The following is an 18020-nucleotide window of genomic DNA, read 5'->3' as shown; positions in this document are numbered from 1 at the left end:
GGGTCCAGGCGCAGCCCGAGTGACGTCAGCACGCGAGGATCGGCGCATCCGCCGCCAAGCGGTGGCAGCCCCGCACGCCACGCCACGTCAACCGCCATTCTTCAGCATGTGCAAGACACCCTGGCTGTTCCAATATCGACCAGAACAATTTCCCGTCGATTGGTTGAAGGAGGCCTGCACTCCCGGCGTCCGCTCAGAAGACTACCATTGACTCCACAGCATAGACGTGCACGCCTGGCATGGTGCCGGGCTAGAGCGACTTGGATGAGGGAATGGCGGAACGTCGTGTTCTCCGATGAGTCACGCTTCTGTTCTGTCAGTGATAGTCACCGCAGACGAGTGTGGCGTCGGCGTGGAGAAAGGTCAAATCCGGCAGTAACTGTGGAGCGCCCTACCGCTAGACAACGCGGCATCATGGTTTGGGGCGCTATTGCGTATGATTCCACGTCACCTCTAGTGCGTATTCAAGGCATGTTAAATGCCCACCGCTACGTGCAGCATGTGCTGCGGCCGGTGGCACTCCCGTACCTTCAGGGGCTGCCCAATGCTCTGTTTCAGCAGGATAATGCCAGCCCACACACTGCTCGCATCTCCCAACAGGCTCTACGAGGTGTACAGATGCTTCCGTGGCCAGCGTACTCTCCGGATCTCTCACCAATCGAACACATGTGGGATCTCATTGGATGCAGTTTGCAAACTCTGCCCCAGCCTCGTACGGACGACCAACTGTGGCAAATGGTTGACAGAGAATGGAGAACCATCCCTCAGGACACCATCCGCACTCTTATTGACTCTGTACCTCGACGTGTTTCTGTGTGCATCGCCGCTCGCGGTGGTCCTACATCCTACTGAGTCGATGCCGTGCGCATTGTATAACCTGCATATCGGTTTGAAATAAACATCAATTATTCGTCCGCGCCGTCTCTGTTTTTTCCCCAACTTTCATCCCTTTCGAACCACTCCTTCTTGGTGTTGCATTTGCTCTGTCAGTCAGTGTATATATATATGTATATATTAACATGAGATTATTTAATGTACGAATACATAATTAATAGTATATCATTTATATATGATGTATAACCCACTGCAATATTGTGCAACACACAGAACACTGTGCAACTAGATTTATGTAGAAAATTCCTTACATTGTAAATAGGCTATTGGGGACTCTCAAAGTTATGAGAAAGCATGTTGTATCATTTTCTTCCAGATGCCTGGCCAGGCAATGTACATAGAGGCAGTCTCGACGGTCCTTGCCTACTCCTGGCTTGATTTCAAAGGCATCTGAAATATCTCCCTTGAACTTCACTTTCAAATTTGTGTTAACTTCACTTTCAAAGTTGTGTTGGTCAATGTTTGTTGGATGATTGTTCTCATTTTGTTGTCTAGGCCAAATTCCTTTAAAATTCTGATCAGGGTGGTACGATCTATCGAGTCATATGCCTTTCTACGGTCTATGAGTATCACCACAAATTCTTTATTCCTGAGTTTCAAATATGAGAGGATGGATTTGAGGTTCAGGATTTGTTCGATGCGATAATGCCCATTCCCGAAACCACCTTGATATTCACCGATTTGTGGGTCTAGTTGTTGTTCTGCCCTCATTTGAAAGGCTTTAGACAGAATCTTGTATGTTATCAGCAGGAGAGAGATACCGCAGTAGATATTCACGTCTGTTTTATCATTATTATTATTATTATTATTATTATTATTATTATTATTATTATTATTATTAACATTTACAAATCACACATTTTTGGATATGTGTTTTGTCCTTATAGTACTTTTTCAGCTGTTAAACTTGGTAAAACATATTGAAACATGACTAAGAAAAGTTGTTTTTTAACCATCAGACATAGTGCACTTTTAAAAATTGTTTCCACACTTGTATCTGTCCACTACACTAAAAAAAGAAATGATCACATAGGAAAATGTCTACACAAAACAGACATATTAGACTAAACTGTCCCAACTAAAAAACTGACTAGATGAATGAAGAACTTAACTGTGTACAGTTAATTACAGTGTCTATTAAACTGTCGTGACTCACTGTAATAGACATATACCTTGATGTACTCTTATGCAAAATGCTCACCAGAAAAAACTTCCGAATTCTTTAATCCAGTGTCAAAATGTAGAGAAAAAATCTCTCAACATGGAACAATGTGAATATTAGGTGAATAAAATTTGTACAACTCATGGCACTTCTCTACCAATGCCTCTCCTTGCTCCACTCCTCTTCAGTAATTGTATGCCAGTCAAGTGGTGTTTTTTCTTATACCGTTCTTGAAAGAGTCCATCCATCCTGCTCTGGGCCTCCCTCTTCACCTCTTTCCTTCTATCTTAGCCTCCAACACTTGTTTCTGTATCCTTCCTTCCTCCGTCCTCATAACTAGTCCAAACCATCTCAATTTACTCTTCTCCATCCTATTACTCAGTTTTTCTACCTCTATCCTTTTCTGACCTCAAAATTTTTTACTCTGTCTCTCCTTGTGTTCCCCACCATACTCCTCAGGAACTTCATCCTCACTGACCTGAATTTTACTCTCATTTCTTAGTCAATGTACAAGTTTCTGACGCATATTACGTTAATACAGGGGTATAGTACATTTTACACATGGGGTATAGCACGTATTACACATTATCTCTTTATATTTCATGGAACTTCTCCGTTTCCCACCAGGTTCCATACATTCTGATAAAACGTATTCCCTGCTTGTACCCTTCTGCTGATCTCCTTATCCAATCTTGCATCTTGCATTATTTTACTTCCCAAATATTATAATAATAATGTTATTTGTTTTATGTCCCACTAACTACTTTTACGGTCTTCGGAGACTTTACATGTAACTAATCTCATCATTAGACCCGTATTGAACTATGCTATGATATACTAACAATTTGTTGGTTATTTTGATCCACCTTTTCAATACAAATTACAATTTGTGTTGCTAAGTTGTAATGTTACAACACTAATTTACCGGGACATGTTTCGCTTTTATTCACAAGCATCATCAGCCTATACAATTGCCTCAAGGTTTGTCAGATTTGGGTTGTTACAAATTTCATTACATTGAATGTAAATCTAATTTCAGTGATAACAATATTTAAAACAAGAATAATAAACATATAAAAAAAATTTGACAATATGATTTGCAATGTTAAAATGGATTAACTCTTAATTCTAAAACACATTGACGTCCAAAACAGTTTTTACAATTTAAAAATTTTGGCTAAAAATTGTTTGCAATGTTAAAATAAAATTGATTCAACTATAATTTGACATTAAAATTTGAGTCATAAATATAAATATTGGATGTTAATATATAGGAGCCATAGTTTCTGATGTGCGTTGGTTTCTAGAATACAGTAACATTTCAGTATTGAGAATTTTAGTTAATTGTGTTCTCTAAATAATGTTATTTAAAAAGACTGTAATTTCGCATTATGCGTGATTAGTCATGATGATAATCTAGAATTGAAGTCTTGAGTTCGTTGGAAAATGGCTTCTAGATTTGATGAGGCTTGCTGCTGCAGTTTGGCAATTTGATCAGAGGAAATACTGACATATTTAATTCTTGTTTGCAGCGACCAGACTCTCCGTTGGAAGTTGATTGTTTTGATGTAAGTTATGGTTAAAAGGGGCTTCAATCCAAATTTTGAGTATCTGATTGTTTCTTTCGATTTATGGAATGGAAGAAGCATCCCTTTGTCTGTTGCTACAGAATCTTGTGGGCCTTATTGCGTTACTGTGACTATAACTTACATAAAAAAAAGTGATACTATTTTAATGCCGAGTCGGCTTGACACTTATCAGCTTAAGCATAGAATTAGGCATTTGGTGTATTAAAGCTGTGTTGACAGGCTGCGTTGTTGATTGTTGGACGTGAAGTTAATTTTGAATTTCTGGTTAAGAAGAAGGTGGATACTGCGTGTGGATGTATTAATTCTCAGTTCTTAGCGGAAACCAAATTGGACCTGTTAAAATGGAGAAAGCCGGTAAAAACAAAAAACGGAGATAGGAAAAGGTTAACATAAAGTGAAAGGACGCTTACCTCGCGCTGCGGTGTGTGTAGTATAGCTGATGGTGTGCGACTGGTGGCGGGAAGTGAAATGTGGGCAGAGAGGAGGGCAGGCATGTGCGGGTTAGGAGGGGGTTAGGAAGAGTGGGGGTGGCTTGGGGCGGGGTGGGGGTGGGAGTCTTAAGGCTGGGCTGAAGGGTGCGGGAGAAAGGGTAATTGTCTAGGAAAAGTACCTTTGATTAGACTTAGGATTGAGTTTTGGTTGGATGCATTATTGTTTCTGAGGAAAGTGATGAATAGATCGAAGAGCATGTTGGGTTTCTCTGAGATTTCATTGAGATTGTGACTGGCGTTGAAGTATTGGTCTAGGTGTATGTAGTAATTTTCCATTATGTTGAGTAAAGGGCCCTTGTTTGCTAATTCGAGGATGTCCATGTCCTGTTCGATATTGGTGAAATTATGGTTATAATCATGCATGTGTTGGCCGATGGCTGAAAACCTGTTGTATTTTATTGCGTTAGTGTGTTCGTGGTATCTGGTATTGAAGTTTCTTCCGGTTTGTCCGATGTAGGATTTTTCACAGGTGTTGCATTTGATCCTATACACTCCTGATTTTAAAAAACTGCTGGTCTTGTTGATGTGTGAAGTATTGTGTAAACCGTTCGTGTTATTATTATTGGTTTTTGGTTAACTTGTAGATATCATTGTTGAACGTGAAGGTGGAAAATGTTAGAGGTTTAGTTACTTCTTTTTTGAGGGTATTTTTAGGGCGATGTTTGTGTTTATTGATTATCCTTTCTATAAAATGATTGCTGAAACCGTTGAATTTTGCCATTCCGCGTATTGTGTTAAGTTCGTTCTTTAGATCTTTCTTGGACATAGGTATGCTGAAGGCTCGGTGAACTAGGTTATTGTATGTGGCTCGTTTGTGGGACTGGGGGTGCACTGAATCTTGGCGAATGGTGGAGGCTGTTTGAGTAGGTTTTCTGAATATTTTATAACTGAAAGAATCTGAGTTTCTAGTGATAGTTAAATCTAGGAAGTTGATTTTTTGATTTGATTCGGATTCTAGTGTGAATTTGATATGAGAATCAATAGTGTTGAGTCTTAAGAGGGTGGTGGAGGCGTTAATTGATTTCTCATTCATGATTACGAAGACATCATCAACATATCTGGCCCAAAAGAGAGTGTTTCCAAATTCATGGTCAATTTTGGTGTATTCGAGGAAGTCCAGGTATATTTCTGCCAAGATGCCTGAGGCCGGTGACCCAATTGCCAAGCCATCTTGTTGATATATGACATTGTCGAAAGTGAAAAAGTTATTGTTGACGATTAGTTTTAATACTGTGATAAAGTCTTGTATCTCTAGTTTGCTTAAGTGGCTGTTTTTGTTTAAATTGTTTTTAATTATCGGAATTAATTTTGATACTTGTATGCTTGGGTACATGTTCACAATATCGAAAGAGTGGATGGAGTAATCCGGTTGCAAATTGAAATTGTTAAGTTTTTCTACTTGCTCTAATGTGTTTTTAATAGACTTTTTGGATAAAAATTGATAATTTTTTCTTAAGAAACATTGGATGAATTGTGATAATTTGTATAAGGGGCTTGGTCTATAGTTGATAATTGGGCGGATGGGAACTCCAGCTTTGTGTATCTTGGGGAGAGCTTTAGCAGTGGGGAGTCCTGGGTTCATATGTATGAGTATGGATTTTTCCTGTTCAGTAAATAAAAATGAAGTGTTTTTAAGGGTTTGTTTAAGTAGTCTTTGAATTTTTTGGGTGGGGTCTTTTTTGATTATGAAAAAGGAGCTGTCTGTGAACAAGTTTTTTGTTTTTTCAATATATACTTTTTTATCCATGATAACTGTTGCATTGCCTTTGTCAGCCTTGGTTACAATGAGTTCGTTGTCTTTAACTTTCTTTTTAAATGCGTATATGCGCTTTTGTTCAGCTATATTTTCTCTATTATTGAGGTTATTTGCGGGGTTGGTTAGGTTGGAGAGGATATTGTTCAGTTTCCTTTTAACATCGGTTCTAACCTCATTTTGCGTATCTTCCGGCATTTTGCTAATGGCTAGCTCTGATTCTGTGATCATAGTAGCGGCTATGTTGAGGCTGTTCAAATTGGGCCAGTTATGTTTCAGTCCTTTGCATAAAGTGGAGTGTTCAATATCACTTAAGGGCGTGTTTGATAGATTTATGACCGCTGGATGAAACTGCGAACAATCGAACATGTTTCTATTGGAGTTTCTAGTTTGAATGCTATGTAGTTGGGAGTTTTTTAGCCTGTTGAGTTTATTCTCCAAATTTGACTGTTTTTGGCTAGTTCATGGAATAATTTGTTCTCTACTTGTTGAGAATTAATACATCCACGCGCAGTATCCACCTTCTTCTTAACCAGAAATTCAAAATTAACTTCACGTCCAACAATCAACAATGCAGCCTGTCAACACAGCCTTAATATACCAAATGCCTAATTCTATGCTTAAGCTGATAAGTGTCAAGCCGACTCGGCATTAAAAGAGTATCACATTTTACTCTCCAGACTTTGTATATACTGTTTATATGTGTTATTTTACAATGTATTCTTTAGTACGAGGACTACTGATATCCATGAGTTTACATTTTTACACCACTTGTACTTTGTTCCAAACTTCTTTGTATATATATTTCTCGTATTATTATTAATTACTACTCACCTGTACCATACTAACATTTCTCATCTCATTACCACACTTCACTTCATAAATTATTACAGTTAAAAATAACATGCTTTAGGATTCGACAAAAAACTTATGTATGCTTTAATATGGCTGATGATGACCCCTAGGTGGGTCGAAACTAGTTCCATGTAATTTATAATATTGTAAATACATATTATTGAATAGGTGGAAACCCTTACTGTGTTACTATTTATATGTTATTCTCAATTCAATACGGACCAACAACATGAAATTCATAACCCTTGGTTCTGAACTGCGAACAGGAACATGAACTGCCAAAAGATCAATGTACAGCTTTGTTTTACGCTTAGCAAGACACCGAAAGAAACACATGTGAAGCTAGTACATATTTATGAAGATCAAGCACTGTCCTTGAAGTGTGTGTATGAGTGGTTCGCCCGTTTTCGAGGAGGCCAGGAAAGTGTTTCTGACAACCCGCGTAGCGGAAGACCGACGACTACTGTCAGTGACAAAAACATTGAGAAGGTGAGGACATCAATCATGAGCGATCTGCGATTAACTGTGCGCATGATAGCGGATGAACTGCAGATTAACCGTGAATCCGTGCAACAAATCGTTACCCAGAAGTTAGGGGAAGAGGGAAACGTGTTCTTGTCTTGTGGCACGTCACTTGACTGATGATCAGAAGCAGGCAAGTTTAGAGGCTTCACAGGATTTTGTCGAAACGGCGGATGCGACACCAAATTTCTTGAACTGTACTGTCAATGAGTATGAAACCTGGTGTGTCAGGTACGAACCTGAAACGAAACGGCAAAGCGTGGAATGGTGTTCTCCGGGATTCCCTCGTCGGAAAATGGTCAGAGCCGAAAAGTCACACATCAAAACGATGCCCAACACCTGTTTCGATAGTCAAGGCATTATCCACAAGGAATTTCTACCTGAGGGAACGACGTTGAATGCTGCACGGTACATTGAAATTTTGACCCGTTTCACTAAATGTCTATGCAGGGTACGACCCTAGTACGCACAACAAGGTTCATGGTTTTTTGTCCATGACAACGCTCTCCCACACACAGCCAATATCGTCAAAAAGTTCATGGCAAAAAAGGGGGTGTTGCAACTTGAACATCCCCCATACTCGCCAGATCTCAATCCTCCAGATTTCTTCCTATTCCCACAACTCAAACTCGCTTTGAAAGGAAAGATATTTGACAATTTTCCTGACATCCAATGGAACGTGACGTGGCTTTTGAACACCATCCCAAAGGAAGCCTTCTTGCAAACTTTCCAGGACATGTATCGCCGATCTCAGCAATGCATAGTTATGGGAGGGGACTATGCATTGTTCATCTATGTTGATAGTACAGGACAATTCACTGAACATTATTGTCACAGGCTATAGATAATCTGGAACAAACCAAGATACTCAATAACTTACAGGGAACATTCCACTGGTTGAGCTATGTGGACAATGTTTTTACCATCACTGTCCAATGTATTACCGACAGTAAAACCCTCCTTGGGAAACTAAATACTTGTGACCCTTTTATAACATTTACAGTCAATTCAGAAATGGATAGAATCCTGAAATTTCTTGATCTTCAAATTAAAACAAGCAGCAACCACCTTAAGTTTGAGATATTCAGAAAACCTACTCAAACAGCAAATACTATCAGACAAGATTCATTCCATTCCGGCACCCATAAAAAGGCCACATTTTACAGTATGAAATATAGAGCCTTAAACGTTGCCATGTCTAAGAAAACCTACAAGAAAGAAATCAATGTTATCCACAGTTTAACACACATTAATGCTTACAATAGCAATTTCATTGACAGAACCTTAAATAAGATTAAGAATAAACCCATTACCGTGCTCAAAAAAGAAAAGAAAGAGAAGAATGAATTTGTCACCTTCACTTTCAACAGTAACAATCGATACTAAATCTCAAATATTTTCAAAAATCAGAACCTCACCGTTGCATTTAGAACCAATAACACCACCTCCAAACTTTTTCACAATATGAAAACTCTTAATAAAACCAATAAACAGATGCAATCAGGGGCCTACAAGTTAAAATGTAATCAATGTGACGCCAGTTATAACGGACAGACTGGGAGGAATTTCCTAATCCATTACTTTAATGCAGCCAAACATAAGAAATTTTCCGCTATGAGTGAACACATGAATGATTATAATCACTCATTCTCTTCTGTCGATAAAGATTGATGCATCCTGCATGTAGCCAGAAAGGGAACATTATTAAATATTCTAGAAAATATTCATATAAACCTCGATTAGAAACTCGATCCCATTCATAATCTTCACAGAATTCAAGAAAATAAAACAAGAACATTGTAATCCATTTGATAACTGAAGCAGATCGTAATCAACAAAGAAAGAAGCTCGCCGCAACACGCAATAGAGGTTCAGCTTCCTATTCGTCAACTCACTACCCCCACCCCCTCCTCTACTCATCCGCCGCTTCCCCATGCAAACGCAATCTCTGAGCAGTCCCCAGTCAGTACCAAGGCCAACATCAACCTGCCTTGAACCACACATGCACGGAGTGGAAGAATGCCCGAATGAGTAAGGTTTTTTCGTCATTTTTATCCATCAAACTTGTTTATTCATGAAAATCTTTTCTTTCTCACACTCGACTTTCTGATTATCCCTTCAGATTCAGCTTAACATTGTCACTCTTCATAAAGAAATTATGGAGTCTAAAACTTGCACTCTGTTCGAGAATTGAAAACAAAAGGAAACACTTGACGATTTAATGAATACAGCCCTACAATTTTCCTAGGAACTCTTCCAGTTGATCTGTGTTTCATCGTAACATGCACCCACTTTGTTCAAACAAGTTTTTCATCTCACGACAACAAGGCTGAAGAACTATAAACATTTCAAAATATTGAGTTTTATAGTATCTGTGCAATTTTTTTTGTGTGTTATTTCTGTACCATTGTTTTATATGACATCTTGTTTCTCAGGAATCTTAAAGCTGAAGATGACCTCTAGTAAGGTTGAAACATGTCCTTTTATAATGTAATATTTTAGACCAGAGATGCTCATGCTGGGCACTTCGTCCCGTGGGTGCCCAGCACTGTAAGCGGGCAGGCAGGCAGGCAATGAGCCTATGCTATTCAGCCAGAGACGTGGTTACGTCACAGGCTGTAATGATTGGGCGAAGTTCTCCCAGTCACTCTCAATCACAGCAGCGATACCCAAGTTTGAAATGGAAGCAGAAAATAATGAAAGAAAGAAGGCAGAAATCCATTCACAATTTACGTTGTAAGTTGTAAGTTACTTACAACGTTTTATTATAATTCTTGGGTCCATCTTATTCAATACATAAAATTTTAAATTGTAATGAATTGATGTTCATAAACTTATCTACCTACCCTATGGCACTACAGCCCTTAAAGAGCCTTGGCCTACCAAGCGACCGCTGCTTAGCCTGAAGGCCTGCAGATTATGAGGTGTCGTGTGGTCAGCACGACGAATCATCTCAGTCATTATTCTTGGCTTTCTAGACCGGGTGATAAACTTGTATGATTGTCAATTTTTCTATAAACTTCTATCAGCTGATGATGACGCAGTGGGGCGTCGAAACCAGTACTGATTGAAAAATATATGATGTAATTACATCTAAGCAAAAATGTTTATGTACTGAATAAGGTGGACCAAAAAATTATAATAAAATGTTGTAATCTTGGTTCAATACAGACAATGAAGTTTATTAATTTAACTATAAGTTACTTATGTTTACTGCAGGTTATGTATTTTGACCGGATACAATAAAGAGGCCTACAACCTCAAATATTTTTGTAATGTACATAATGAACTACAGTGTTCACTGTTATATATATTGTACCAATCCCAGGCATATCAGGGCAACAATTACATACTTCGGCTTCACAAACAAATATATAAATGGAATTACTGGATGAGAACCTTCGGAAATCACTTCCCGGGCTCGAAGTCCCATCCTCCCTACTTTCATTGTGACAACGGCTAAAGCTCAGAAGCATACGGGTAATGGAATGTTTGTAAAAGAAAAATGGGCACTACGTTAAATATGACGAAAGTAGGGTTCTCTACAATGCAAGAGGAATACATTAATATTATTAAATGAGAAGAATTTTTGTTATTGACATTTACTAAGAATTTTATTAAACTGATAGAACCATACAATAAAATACATGAGATAATGCCATATTTTTACACATCGAAGAAAAAAAAAAAAGAAAAAAAGAGAAAGAAAAAAAATCAAAAGTAAAGCAATCATTTGTATACAGTATGCATCAACGTCTTTGTCAGTTCGTACACTGTTTTGGTTATCGCTTGGCATACTTTAAATCACCTTATTAGTGCACACTAATACTATATACATTTTTCACAAACACAAGTTTATTTATCTCTGAGCAATGATACTCTATGGTATCTGTTATTTGAATGGATTGACCACAAGGTCAGGATGGCACTCTCTCATTAAATCATATTAGTTGGCTGTCATAAGGGTATGGAATTCAGGCAGCTTAAATTAGTACTTTTTTTTTTCATGCACGAGACTGCATCACCGCATATCAAACACATGGTCTATTTGACCAAATCAATTACTTATTATACTGAACACGTAAGAGCCTCCGTGGTTCAGGCGGCAGCACGCCAGCCTCTCACCGCTGGATACCGTGGTTCAAATCCCGGCCAATCCATGTGAGATTTGTGCTGGACAAAGTGGAGGCGGGGCAGGTTTTTCTTCGGGTACTCTGGTTTTCCCTGTCATGTTTCATTCCAGCAACACTCTCCATTAACATTTCATTTCATCTGTCAGCCATTTAGCATTGCCCCAGAGGAGTGCGACAGGCTTCGGCAGCCGGCACATTTCCTATCCTCGCCGCTAGATGGGGGGCTTCATTCATTTCATTCCTGACCCGGTTGAATGACTGGAAACAGGCTGCGGATTTTCAATGAACATCCTGGGTTTACCTGACCCTGTTATATTCGAAGCGGATCAACACAAAATTGGTATCCTACCCATCACCATAAATACTTGAGAACAACAGAAATACATAAATACATTACACAGAAATATTAAACGCATTAGCAAACAATACATCAATATTATGCCTTTGCTGGCGAGATGTAGTGTTTACAGTGCACTACGTCTTCTGGTATGGGCTAGAATAAATTTGTTACTTTCATAGATCTGTCTCAGTCTCATCCTTGGCTTTGACAATATGAAAGTGACCGAGGTATGAGCGATGCTAGTAATACCATTTCTTGTGCAGCCAGTCCCTGTTATGAATGGTGTGAAAATATCGCTCATAGGGTCGGTTGGTGTATGCATTTCAGTGGGCTTGGCAGACTGATATGTAATAGTAATGGCTGGCTCGGTGAGGAAAGCAACGGGAAACTACCTCACTATTCATTTCCCTAGTACGCCTCTTCAGTGATGCCTACGCCATCTATGACAGCTGATGGCAGAGCTGTTGAGGATCCAACCAGCCTTAGGGCTGACGACTGAACATACACATCAATACATCTTGAAGATATGGCCTAGTCAAGCCATATGGTATCAGGTTAAATCCATTGTTCTGACGTGGGTCGAACCCACGTTCTCCAGTTTCCAAGGTGCAAATATCTGAAACTCCTATCACAACCTAATTTGATAAATAAAAATGGGGAGGAATACGTCCTTCGCAGAATCATAAAATTATCAACGCTACTCATAACATATCATTAGCATTGGATTATTAATACAGTGGTAAGCGAACGGGACTTACTGAGACTAAAATTCTGAAGGCTTTTAGAGACAACTCCATCCGCACATGGGACCAGACCAATCCGCTCTCATCATATATCTGTCCCTCTGGTTGTGGTCAGTGTGGCCACAAAGACACTTTCTATTTTTTTTCTTTCTTTCTTCTCATTTTGCCTCGTTTCCAAGTACACATTTATTTAAGGGCCGCCAATTCTTATTTCTTATTATTCCGGCCATATGCAGCCTAATTCAATATGTCGCGATAGCCATCATTTTTCTAATTCTTTGTCATTCTGTCATCTCAAACATTTCACAAGTCTCATCTCCCCCATTGTCACGCTACTGCATCTAAATCCATTTATTCATTTATTTAGAAGACTCTATTCCCACATGTCATTTAACAGAATTACAAAGGGACCTTGAAAGTATCCAACAATGGGTTGAAGAAAATAATATGAAGGTTAATGGAGGCAAATCAACTGTTATAACTTTTACAAACAGGAGCTTTAAAACTGAATTTGAATATACTTTGGATGAGGTAGTTATCCCAAAAGATGGCAAGTGGAAATACTTAGGTGTGAGATTTGAAAGTAATTTGCACTGGAAGGGTCATATTGATGACATTGTTGGGAAAGCATACAGATTATTACATGTCATAATGAGGCTACTTAAAGGATGCAACAAAGAATTAACAGAAAAAAGTTACTTGAGTATGGTTCGTCCATTATTGGAATATGCAAACAGTGTTTGGGATCCTCACCAAGAATACCTAATAAAAGAAATAGATAGTGTGCAGAGGAAAACAGCAAGATTTGTAACAGGGGATTTCAGGAGAAAGAGTAGTGTATCAGAAATGTTAAAGGAACTTGGGTGGGAAACTTTAAGTAAGAGAAGGGAGAAAACTAGACTTACAGGATTATATAGAGCCTATACAGGAGAAGAAGCATGGGGAGATATCCGTGAGAGGCTTCAGTTGGAAAATAATTATATCGGCAGGACTGACCACAAATATAAAATTAGAAGGAATTTTAGCAGAAGCGATTGGGGTAAATTTTCATTCGTTGGGAAGGGTGTGAAGGAGTGGAACAGTTTACCAGGGGTAGTGTTTGATCCTTTTCCAAAATCTGTACAGATATTCAAGAAGAGAATAAACAGCAACAGAGAAAATAAATGAAGTGTTAGAGGGCATTCGACCGGTGCAGGTTATTGTAAATAAAAAAATGTGTGTGAATAAATTAATTCCATCCCCTGGTCTAAGGACTTTGGACAGCCTAAGTAGGGGACTGCCTGTAGGGGTGAAGTACAGTGGGGACTTCGAGGGCCCTGGGACCGCTACGGTAGCTGTGAAGGCCCTTCAGGAACTCTGAAAAGTGGTGGCAAAAGGGGCTCTGGTTAAGACGCAGCAGGTCGTTATGCTACTTAGGATCTAGAACGGGTAAAAAAAAAAAAGTAAATAAATAAATGCAATGTAAATATTAATGTTATACCAGTCTTATAGTATCATTTGAAGCAATTCCACATACTGTATATCAGTTGACTATATTTGTAAGTAGTACAGGAGATATTATAATTAGAATTTTGTAAACAATATAAATTTATTAAGGATGAGCTGTGTGTTTAATAGAAAACATTGTTAGCGTAAATTGTATAATATTGTATTATAGGAAAAATTTTCTTCTCTTGTTAATTTAATATTTAGTGCTTGACAATGTATTTTAGTGTACCATTTGCCACCGAGGTAGACACCTCATTTGCAAATAAAGAGATTTTGATTTGATTTGATTTGAACTAATTCCATCTCACTCGCGTATCTATATAATTCACAAATTGCACCTCGGCTTGAACAACTTCAATTATCATATTCTTATTATTAAGCGATTTATAAAATACATGCATTACCCTGTGAAGTTAACATATAACCTATATTTAAATTATTATGAAGATCCTTACCAGTTAGTAACATTAGGAAAAAATTATAAATTTAGCTGAAGTGCCATTCTCTCTTAAAATATATGCTTCACACACACTAAAAATTTATGGGACCTTATATACTAATTCATGTGAATAAGCCCGCTGAAATATTACCGATTATCCTTAAATCACAGAAGAAATCCTAATTAAATTAACAAAATAATCTTTCCCAGTCACACGTGTATAGTGTTTCCTACATTAAATATTATGAAATTAAATAGTGTATGGCTTTTAGTGCCGGGAGTGTCCGAAGACATGTTCAGCTCACCAGGTGCCGGTCTTTTGATTTGACACCCACAGGCGGCCTGCACGTTGTGATGAGGATGAAATGATGATGAGAATAACACATACACCCACCCCCAGTGCCAGCGAAATTAACCAATGATGGTTAAAATTCCCGACCCTGCCGGGAATCGAACCCGGGACCCCTGTGACCAAAGGCCAGCACGCTAATCATTCAGCCATGGAGCCGGACATTTAATATTATTAATTACATAAAATAAACAAGACTTTTATTTACAAATAAAAGTCAATATCGACGTGTAGATCTCATGCTTTAGTATATTAAAAAAGGTACTTATCGATACTGCGTGTGGTTTGCTGCCATCTCGAGGGTACAACTGGGATTTTTAGACCTTCATGATGACAGCTTCATTCTTAAATAGTCCTTGGTTCCTTTCCCTTGTGGTACCATCCATGTCTTGAATTGTGGTCTTCTACTGTTGGAATCTCTAGACGTTCCCTGAAGAGATGAATGCTGGCACTAGGCGCGATTCTAGTCGATTCCAATCCTGGGTTCGACAATCACTCACGAACATACAGGTAAAAATGGGAAAATTGGTTAATGAACACCGTTTATGTGTTTTCAAAGAAGCTACTAGTGATTAGATCCACTTATTGATTCAAATGGACTAACCCGAATAGCAGTAAGTTTGTATAAATCACTATTCATTTCCACTTTTATCACACAACTGGACTAATTGTTACCACGAGTGTCCATGGAGTATGCAAATGTTTCCTATCACGAACACCGTTCTTTTAATTTACTGAGCATCACTCACTGTTTAAATGCCTCGAAATCGGCCACTATTAATTACTGAATGTAATTGGCTGTCTCACTACTTCTAAAACAACCTGATGCGTTTGCCCATTCTCTGATGTTTGCATCATAAGCCATCACTGAAGTCACGAATATTTAAAGGATTAAATGTTGAAGTAACACCTCAATTAATCACTACTGTACTTTATCTCGTTCCACACGGCTCATTTCATGATATTTACACCATACTGATATGTTTTTCTTCAACACAGCACTTCACACACTGTTATCCATAGTTCATCACTGATACGTGTTGACCCCTGCTTTATACTGATCAAGTTTTAAGTCTATCCGATCGGCGGGTCGTTCACAATCTCAAGAGCGTCCTTTTATAAATTCATGCGTCATGGATTATCTCGTAACTACTCCAACTTTTTTCCTCACGTTGCCAAATCTTAGCACTCGGCTTCAGTCTGCGCACTACTATATGACATGCGTCATTACCGATCCACTATTAAAGTATTGCATTTATATGCATCGGCAATTTGCATAAAATACGTCAGTTCGAATGAGACCTGACTTATAAATTTCCATAGATTATCTCAGAAAAAGGTATTCTTCCTCTCCTTCTTAGTAAAATATGGTGGATTGGCACCAATGAATGGAGTATTGAATCAGTAAGGAATTTTATTTCTTGGGGGTTAACACACCTTAATTCACCCCACTCACTGAAAAAATAAATTTTCACGTGTAGCGTCATCTCTCTCGCACCAAGTGAGAGCACAATTTCAAGGTTCCGCGGTAATACGCTATCCTTCTCTCAATACAGCACAGAGACCTGCTTCCTTCGAGCGTGCGTATCGCAACTCGTGTCCCGGTTTGGAATGTGAACTGCTAATTATGACATTATATGTAACAGAATGTTGCGGAAAACGGCATATATGGTTGACTAAACCTCCTAACATGCCTATGGCATACTGATGAACGGTTACAATATTAAGAGGTGCTTTAGAAGCATTTCTAACAGAGTATAATAGACTTAAAGTGGATAAGCTGTGGCTCGTGGTTGCTTGGGTTTAAATTATCCGATAAACTCGCTAACAATCCAATGATGCTTACCGGGAATAACATCAGTAAGGTTATTTATTTGAAGGCTTACTGTTCATCTACTTGGTAGATGGATTTACACTGTTGCTGTACTTTAATCATGGATAGTAAATATATATGCACCCACTCGATACAAACTCCCTTGCCATTTAGAGGCCAGCTATTATCATCGGACGCCTGATCAATTTTAAATACTAATTTCAAAATTCAGTGAACAAGGAAATTCAAACAACACAACACAACTACACCGTGCAAAATCAAGCAGTAAACTTGTTGAATTATGTCAATATATTACTTTTTTCTGAATGAATAACAGGAATTCTCCTTTTTAAGATATCCCATCCAAGGAATTTCAAATCGTAGCTTGTACGTTTAAGCCAGGTACCTTTGTAAATTATAAAACAAAAGTTATAACGTGTTAGTTTTCCTTGAATGTATAAATATAAGAAAATAAAACTGACTGCTTACATCTAGTGCAGTATAATGAAACAGGAATATCTTGAAAAGGTCGGTTTTCTTGCGGTTGTAGTGGGTTTTTTTCTTTCCTAAATACTGTACCCCATTCAGCATTTCACTGCGTAGAGGAATGGAGCTTCATAATGAAAATCGGACACCACTGTTCCCTTCCTGCAAAGTGCGTTCGCTTTCTCGCTTCACTGTGACATATGCTTGATACGTAAACTGCCCACATTTACGTCACACAAGCCTGGCCGCAATGGTCTAGCCTCAAACGGGTGCCCATCTGACCACCTCCGATTAGGCGAACCAATCTTTTTTTTTTTTTTTTTTTTTTTTTTTTTTTTTTGCTAGTTGTTTTACGTTGCACCGACACAGATAGGTCTGTAAATATGTTGGAAGATAGTCCGCCTAGTCAATACTATTCAGTATAGTATAGTATTGACTAGGCGGACTATCTTCCAACATATTTACTGTTACTAAGTCAATACGGATCCAATCCCGACCATCATGGTCAAGATTATTAATACAGATAGGTCTTACGGCGAAGATGGGACAGGAAAGGGCTAGGAGTAGGAAGGAGGCAGCCATGGCCTTAATTAAGGTACAGCCCCAGCATTTGCCTTTTGTGAAAATGGGAAATCACGGAAAACCATCTTCAGGGCCGCCGACAGTGGGGTTCGAACCCACTATCTCTCGAATACTGGATGGATACTGGCCGCACTTAAGCGACTGCAGCTATCAAGCTCGGTCAAACCATTAGAAATGGTAACAATTTTGTATTGAATAGGTGGAAAAAATTACATTTTTAATTCATTTTAAGAATTATCTTTAAATAAGATCCGAGGGAATAAGCTAATTTATATTATCGTATTCACAAAGACGCACACACAAGATGCTGTCAATTGGGTACACTGTTTTATTTACTAATTATACACACATTATTAGTTACATCAAATTAGCCACCATCTT

The 18020-nt window shown here is 38.5% G+C and overlaps 1 protein-coding gene across 5 annotated transcripts in view; it reads right to left on the bottom strand.

The window, feature by feature from the left end:
- Positions 1-18020, bottom strand: part of RhoGAPp190 (Rho GTPase-activating protein 190) — a 1293865-nt gene that overhangs the window by 895947 nt on the left and 379898 nt on the right. The window lies entirely within an intron of this gene.

This window comes from Anabrus simplex, chromosome 2 (assembly GCF_040414725.1).
Source record: "Anabrus simplex isolate iqAnaSimp1 chromosome 2, ASM4041472v1, whole genome shotgun sequence".
NCBI classification, from domain to species: Eukaryota; Metazoa; Arthropoda; class Insecta; order Orthoptera; family Tettigoniidae; genus Anabrus; species Anabrus simplex.
This window is presented reverse-complemented; position numbering and strand designations above follow the sequence as displayed.